General features: G+C 48.6%; 1 pseudogene; it reads right to left on the reverse strand.

Moving 5' to 3' along the window:
- Positions 1 to 1,811, reverse strand: part of LOC119350961 — a 3,491-nt pseudogene extending 1,680 nt beyond the window's left edge.
- Between the last annotated feature and the right edge of the window lie 7,201 nt (positions 1,812 to 9,012).

Raw genomic sequence — 9,012 nt, forward strand, 5'->3', positions numbered from 1 at the left:
ACCGGTCCTTCACCATAATAGAGAATGGACATAAACCTATCTCCAACTTGTGGCTTGCGCACAATCGTTTTATCTCTAATTATCTGCGTGTGCGCATTCATCACTTTGCTCCATTCTTTGATTTTGAGCCTTCCATCATTTGAAGAAATCGAGTATGTAGTATGGTAAGCCTTCGAAGGAGTTGGTCGTAAGCTAACCATATGTATATCACCTTCGGGAAATATCATGTCAGGCACAACCTGCTTCGGGAGCCTCTGTTCAAAAATGAAATAGTAACATATATAGTTAGCAATGTAGTTTAATTAAGAATAATGTATGCAATGAAGTTACCATCATTAACAAAATCTTACCAAGTTTTTGGCAATGAAGTTACCATCAAGCAATTTATGGACTAGTGGCACGTATCTAGTATAATCTGGGCTGATAGAGTGACTAGTTTTGAAGGCCTCAGCATCTTCTATGAATGAGACAAGATAACCTTTCTCCTCACAATTAAGCTTGGAGTCATAGCTGTAGTATGTGATGTCTACTACCTTCCGAGTATTTCTTGAAGATAAGAAATAAGCTGACAATTATAAATAAATAAGTTTAGTACGGACGAACACCAAATATTTGTAAATTAACAACATAAATTACTGAACTTAACAAATTAGTTTGATAAACTCACATCTAGGTAAAACTGGAGGCATATCCACATCCACCCAGATGTCGATATTATCATCATCATCATAATCTTCGGGACGAATATCAAATCTTATTCACATTCCCTCCTCAAATACATATGCCTTGCATAGAGCTTCCCAATTAGAGCAACCGAAATGGGAGCGATCGACCGCATTGTAGAACTTAACTAGAAACTCATAACCATGTTTAGTTCTTAAGTGAGCCCTCCTCGTCTCCACATTCTCAAAGTCATCTAAACCAAAACCAAGCTTCTCCAATACATATGGTCTAGCATGGCACGAAATGTACTAATCGAATTGAAAAAAATCCATAACACGTTGAACAAAAGAAGCACAAGTGATGATATTAATTACGATGAAATGCTTGTCGTTGCGTACCGTACAAACATCGAAAGTCTCTTCCAACTTCATGGTGAAAAACCTATCATTTTGCAGGTGAGGAAACCTGTCGCACACACCCCGGTCATCGTAGCAGTACCCGCACTCCGGGATCCCATCGTCATCAGACATCTCCTGTGTTCAAAATTCAAAGATTATAACTCGACGGCAAAACCCAAAAAATCCGGCATGACCTTTGCTAAAAAAGGACATATCGAGCACCTGAAATTTGCCGGAACGGAAATTAATCAACACTCCGGCAAAACATAAGCCACTTATCGATGGTCATTGCATTTTAATGGTTGAAAATATGAAAAAAAAATTAAACTAGTTATAACTACTTACTAAATAAACTATTTCTATTAAACACTTGCTAAATAAAGTAGTTTTATTAACTACTTACTAGATAAACTAGTTCTATTAAGCACTTACTAAAAATAAACTATTTCTATTAAGCACTTACTAAATAAACTAGTTCTATTAAGCACTTAATATAAATAAACTAGTTCTATTAAGCCCTCCCGCCGCGCCGCTTCCCCACAGCCACGCCGCCACCTTCCCCACGCCATCGCCGCCATGTCGTCCAACGCCTCCACTTACTCCAACCCCTTCGTTGTTGACCCTGCTGAAACCCACGGCATCAACGTCCATGCACGCGTCCCCGTGGTCCTCGACGCCTCTAACTCCACATACTTCGTGTGGAAGACGTAGTTCTTGCTGCTCTTCCGCGAGAACAACCTCGTGGATCATGTGGATGGCACCGTTGACTCCCGTGCCATGGTGGACAACGCCGAGTGGACCGCGATCGACGTCACGATCATCCGGTGGTTCTTCACCACCATCTCCAAGGACTTGTTCCACACGGTCGTGAGCGCCGGCGACGACGCCCGCGCCATGTGGGTCAAGCTGAACGGCCTCTTCACCGACAATAAGCTTCAGCGCCGCGTTTTTTTTTGCAGCAGGAATTTTTTGACTGTCACCAGGATGAACAGTCCATTGATGACTACTGCCGCCGCCTGAAGACGTTGGCGGATGAGCTCCGTGACATTGGAGCCAAGGTGGATGATGACCTCCTCCTCAGCACGCTCACCGACGGTCTCAACAAGGACTTCGGCAACGCCGCCTCCAACCTCACCTTGATGTCGGAGCCCTCCTTCCCCAAGTTCATGGCGTACTTGCGGTTGGAGGAGCGCCGGATGAAGGGGGTCAAGAAGCATGTGCAGCATCATCCTCGCCGCCGGCACCTCACGTGGCACTCCTCCACCGGCCTCCTCACCTGCGCCGCGCCAGCAGCTGCCGCCCCCCGCACCTCCGGGGTACTTCCCCCTCCCGCCCCTCCCGCTGCCCCCCAGCAACCGGGTGGCGGACGCCGCGGCAACCGCCGCAAGCAGCAACAGGCGCGGGAGGGGGGGAGGAGGGGCTTGTCAGCAGCAGCAACAGGTGACTCCTCCATGGACGTACGACACCAACCCGTGGACCGGCGTCGCCCACGCGTACTCGATGCCGGTCCCTCGGGCTCCTGCTCCGGGCATCCTTGGGCCTCGCCCGGCGGGCCACCAATCTCTCTTCGCCGCGCAGAACGCCGCTCCCTACAGTGTCTACGGTGCCGCCCCCCTGCCTGCGCCCGCCTATGGGGCCGCGTCGGCCTACGGTGCTACCGCCGCGCTGGCTTACGGGGCCGTGCCCGCCTACGGTGCCGCCGCCACGTTCGGCCTTCGGTGCAGCACCCGCGCCAGCCTACGGAGGGTTTTACCCTCCCCAAGTGCCGCCGCCGTGGGACCCGGCCCTGCTCGCTGCCCTGCACTCCGCCCCGTCCTCGAGCTCCTACGGTGGTGGTGGTGACTGGTACATGGACTCGGGCGCCACCGCTCACATGACTGCTCATCCCGGTAACCTCATGTCTGCCACTCCCGTTCATACTTCCACCCTTATCACCGTTGGTAACGGTTCCTCCCTACCCATTACACATGTCGGTCATATGTCTTTTCCCTCTACTTCTACTCCTGTCAATATGTCTAATGTTCTTGTGTCTCCTGACTTAGTCACTAATCTTGTTTCTGTTCGTCGCCTTGCTCGTGAGAATCCTATCACTGTTGAATTGACGATATCAGTTTTTCTGTGAAGGACACCCGTACACGGATGGTACTCCACCGATGTGACAGCCCGGACGAGCTTCAGTACATCCCTTCGGCGCCACCACCACCCGTCGTCCCGTCGCCTTCGCCGCCAGTGTCGATCCACCAACGATATAGCTAACCTCCTGAAAATGCAGCGCTGGATATCAACACTGGTAATTTGTAGTGCAAGGCCATTCAGCCCATCGCATCTTATATAGATCGAGTTAGTATACATGCATGGTATAGACCACTGTCAGCAACCAGTTCTTCTGCATCAATTGTTCCAGAAAGCATAGCATCACGAGAAAAATTTAGGATGCTGCCTAAGCACTACGTACGTACCACATGTAGGCGGTAGGCCAGCTGCTAAGATGCTCGGTGTGCATTGCATACGTAGTACAAATCACACGGGTGAAGCCAGTCACAGCGCGTACGTTCTTAGCTGTGTGGAACAGAATTGGAGTTGGACTCATGTACGTGTGAATGCACACGACAAGTCCTAACCATAAGACTCCGTGTGCAGAAAAGATGTCGCGCGCATGCTGCATGGACCAGTACGTCCTACGTGCATATGCATCCATATACGCCGCGGGCGCGCATGCAGGGACCAATACGTGCATCCATCAATACTTCTCTCCCCTGATTTTAAGTGGGATGGGACCCGCCTTCTCTCTAACCCCAATTATAACCTGCCAGCTGTCTAATTACATAAAATTACGTTAAACCATTCGTAGGTGTAGCATTACCCTACGTGCATATGCATCCATGCATATATGTACTGCACTAGTTTGCACGTCGGAACTAGTGCGACTACTTTGAAAGACCTACGTGTTCGATCCTTGTACGTACGTGCATAATTATTATTTTCGAACACGGTACAGATGCAGATGCTCACAAACACGCACACACACTCAACCCTATAAATGAACACACGCACACTCCACCCCTATGAGTACCTCTGAGACATTGAGCCGGCACATTATTTTGAGATTGATGAAGTCACTATAGACATCTTCGTAATCGACAGCGACGTCTTCTGCCACTGGACGCACATCGCCAGAAGGCCTGAAATAAATCAAGGTAATTAAATGCGATAACTGGTGTCAAGTCTAGGATTGAACCCTGGTGGATTGGTCTCACCGCAAAAAACCTAACCATATACTCTATGCTCATTTTTTCACATACGTACATGATAGGACCTGCTGCCAAACCTAGCATGTCTGCGTATTTTTCTTCCTGATGGCATGCCCTTTTTTAATAGGGACAAGGCTATGCATATTATGTGTGTAAAATGGGTGAAGGGTTTGCTGATTATTTGTTTTTTAGGGTGATTATTTGTTTTAATTGTGTAGAGCCTGGGCATCACAACAGTCGTATAGCGAGCGTAGGGCAGGCTGGTCCAACAATGAAAATATTAATATAAATGTATTTAAAAATTAAAAAAATTGTTCTCTGCACTATATATGCTATGGTGAAATTCTAGGGTGGTCGATGGACCTCCCTGTCCACCCCCTGGTTACACCCCTTATATTAGAAAAATTGCATGAAGCCCAGGGTGTATTTCTCTATAAGATCACAAACCATCAAGTAGATGCCTGCCCACCTGGAAGAGACCTCGCGTCATGGTCAAGTATGTGGGTAGTGCTGCCTAGGGCCTTAGCTTCTACCATGCAAAGTTTTCCGTTCGACTAAAAGGCCCTGATCAAGTCACTGAAAAATATGGTATGGTGTATGTGGAAGTAGGGGAAATTTCTAAGGCTAAGTTAGTTCAAGTTTTTTTTTTTACAAATTGTAAAACCAACTTGCCCTGGTTGGTCAGAGAGATTGACAACAAAGATTGGTAGCTATACTTTTCTGGTGAACCTTCCTCCACATGTCCTAATTGAACAGGTTTCAGGATACCCTACATTTGACCTGGTGAAAGAAGGTGTAACAATCAATGTGGTTGAATGGAATGGGGAGTTGGAGGCATTTAACAAATTGCACGAGATATCACTACTAGGGAAAAACCTAGCAGCAGCGCGGGTTTTAGGCCTATCAGTAGCGCGGGGCGATGCACTATTGATAAGGCGCTACAGCTCATGTGTAGCAGTAGCGCATGCCATCCCGCGCTACTGCTATACATGGATAGCTGTAGCACGCTTCAGTGAAGAGCGCTACTGATATTATCTGCAGCGCTTTTTACAGGGCAGCGATACTGGTAAGGCGACGCTACTGCTAACTTTTGCCCATCGCTACTACTAGTTTTATTAGTTTTTTTTTTGCATATTTGTTTTGTATTTGAATAGACTTTATACAATAATCTTTAGCATATCATACACATACAAATGTAATCATAGCATATACATACAACTAGTCTCATCAAATCATGTCATCATCATAATCATCATCCAACACAAAGTGGTCTCTTGTCATCATCTTGAAAATAGTGATACAAGTCTCGATTACATGCAAATACATTGTCATCCATCTAAACAATGATATACGCGAGAAGAGCTATCACTTTGAGCGAGAGCGGAACTATGCAGTACATGACTTTGTATCCCTCTCTCGCATTAGCGTGAACCTATACTAACTACTGCCTGTCGCTCGGAAACCGGAAACCGGTACACCTGGGCCTGACACTCCGGCCACTCGTCGTATATATACTCCTGTCGTAGCACTTCTTCTCCATCGATGATCTATGCACCTGCATCGTCACATGAGTCGATGATATGCAACATATATAGTTGAGCAACAGAAAGAGACAGACTTGGCAAAAATCGAAACAACATATCATAAGCATAAATAACAAAGTTCATCGTACCCAAAAATGCCCTAACTAGAGTGATCTTCGCTAGTCGAGGAGGAGGACGGTTTAATTACATCACAAATAAAGTTTCGCGGCACATAACTCAAAGTTTTGTCATACAGAAAGTATGGACTAAACGGACACATTGTCATATATCGACAATCACTCCAACATGTCGTGCCATCCATCGATGTCAGGGAGATAGTCCCCGAGCTTAGTGAAAGCCTTCATGTCGAGACGCTGAGAGGCTACCCATGTTCGGACGTCTTCCCATGACATTTGTCCTTCTTCGTAGAACATCCCTGTTTTTCAACGACCTCCTTCATGATGATTTGGGCAAGTTCGCGCTGGATGTGATAGAACTCAGCTCGAAGTCGATGATCCTCGATATCTCCTACGTTCTTTGCCCATTGCAGAATATGGGCATCGCCGGATCTAGTTGACATGCGAAGGTTCTGGTGATCCCGTCTATACTCCAGCATGTGGTGTAGGACATAGAATCCATCATTAAGAGAATCACTCGGTTGCTGGATGCAGCAGAAGTCGGTCTTATGGCTGAAGGCAAGCCTGCAGCCCCTTTTCTTCTTGTCCCTAACCTCTCCACCCAGTGATTGGTAGTAAAACATAGCACTATCGAGAACATCCTTGATGTGGGTGTAATCCTTTTTGTGAATGTTCTTTGACGAGTCCAAGTAAAGAGTGTGGGAGTATCGGGGGTAGAGGATGAGGAGGACTGCGCGCCCGCCGCTGCGCAAAATAAGTACACCTCAAATTAATTAGCCTCCACCGTGCAAATGAATGATTGAAATCGAAGGAAGGATATCCGCGCGGTTGACTTACACGGGGTGATAAGGCACGAGAATCTCCTCCTTGTCCTTATTGGCAAGCATGAAACCCTAAACCCTAAACCCTAAACCCTAATCTCCTCCTTGTCCTTATTGGCCTCGTGCATGTAGTAGGGTTAGCGACACAGATATAAGGTATCTGCTCAAGCCCGATGATGTAGTTCATGTGCAAGGCATAAAGGCGTACAAACGTAAAATCCAACTTCTTCACGTGAAACATGTCGAATATGTAATCGAACCGAAGGAAGAACTTATCCGCGGGGAAGCAGTCAACGTACGACAATTGCCGCAGAACTTTAACCACGTAGAGTGGGTATGCTGGATCTTTTGTGGCGATGAGGCCTTTCTCTATCCGCAGTACATCGTCATGAAGTCTCCTTAGATCGTCGTATCTGGCCCCTACCGCTCTTGCAGGTAGGATTGGTTCACTGGGATATGCCATTTATCCGCATTGGGGATATCTATACGGTCCTGAAGTCGAGGCTGCTGAGGCGGCTGGATCATAGAATCATCTTTTTTGCCTTTCCTCGCTCTCTTCCTAAACTTCTTTACTACCGGAAGGTCATCCATAATACGTTCAGCCTCCGGAGACGGCAATTCAGGCACCGACTCATGACTCTCAAACCCTGAGTAGCCGCCAGTATAGACATACTGTTGAGTGCCATCGTCATCCTCATCCTCATCCATGGCAACGTCATCAGCGACTAATGGAGCCTCTTCCTTACCCCATCCGCTATCACCCAATCCGACACCCGACGCTAATTGGGTAGGTGGGGTGTTGATGTTCATACCTTGCTGTTGCGTGCTCGTGGGTGTGCTCCCGGCCGCCTCCAGACGAAGTAGACTCTTTGGCCACAAGAGGACCCACCCATTGCAACAATCACTAAGCCGCCGCGGGGTCTCGTCGTCATCCCCCACTAGTATCAGAGGAGGAAAATTCTCGTGCCCCGGTTTGACACTGGCCACGGAAACCTTGAAGACATTCGGGGGGATCGGCCGGCTGTGGAAAAATGGTTACTTCGGCTCCATTATCGTCGCCTTCCCCATGTACACCTTCTGGTCGCCGATGGTGTACAATATGGTGCACGGGGTTTCGTCGGCCTGCAAAAAAAATTCTGCGACATGAGACATCTGAAAGGCAACGAAAACGGGAGATTATACATTTATTAAAGGGAGCCGGTGTGACAGATACAGTGAGGGTGTCGAGCTCAGCCAAATTCGAAGCACTGCCGAGCACGTCCGATGCCGGAGCTGGTGCAGGAGCCGGTGCGGGAGCAGGTGTTGGGGAACATAGTAATTTCAAAAAAATTCCTACGCACACGCAAGATCATGGTGATGGCATAGCAACGAGAGGGGAGAGTGTTGTCCACGTACCCTCGTAGACCATAAGCGGAAGCGTTAGCACAACACGGTTGATGTAGTCGTACGTCTTCACGATCCGACCGATCCAAGTACCGAACGTACGGCACCTCCGAGTTCAGCACACGTTCAGCTCGATGACGATCCCCGGGCTCCGATCCAGCAAAGCTTCGGGGATGAGTTCCGTCAGCACGACGGGTGGTGACGATGATGATGTTCTACCGGCGCAGGGCTTCGCCTAAACTCCGCGACGATATGACCGAGGTGGAATATGGTGGAGGGGGGCACCGCACACGGCTAAGGAACGATCCGTAGATCAACTTGTGTGTCTACGGGTGCCCCCCGCCCCCGTATATAAAGGAGGGAGGGAGGAGGCCGGCCGGCCCTTGTGGGCGCGCCAAGGAGGAGGAGTCCTCCTCCTAGTAGGAGTAGGACTCCTCCTTTCCTACTCCTACTAGGAGGGGAAAGGAAGGGGGAGAGGGGGGAAGGAAAGAGGGGGGCGCCCCCCCCCTCCTAGTCCAATTCGGACCAGAGGGAGAGGGGGCTTGCGGCCCTCCCTGGCCGCCCCTCTCTCTTCCCACCAAGGCCCATGTGGCCCATTAACTCTCCGGGGGGGGAGGGGTTCCGGTAACCCTCCGGCACTCCGGTTTTCTCCGAAATCACCCGGAACACTTCCGGTGTCCGAATATAGTCGTCCAATATATCAATCTTTGTCTCGACCATTTCGAGACTCCTCGTCATGTCCGTGATCACATCCGGGACTCCGAACAAACTTCGGTACATCAAAACTTATAAACTCACAATAAAGTTGTCATCGTAACTTTAAGCGTGTGGACCCT

Source organism: Triticum dicoccoides, chromosome 1B (assembly GCF_002162155.2).
Source record: "Triticum dicoccoides isolate Atlit2015 ecotype Zavitan chromosome 1B, WEW_v2.0, whole genome shotgun sequence".
Taxonomy (NCBI): Eukaryota; Viridiplantae; Streptophyta; class Magnoliopsida; order Poales; family Poaceae; genus Triticum; species Triticum dicoccoides.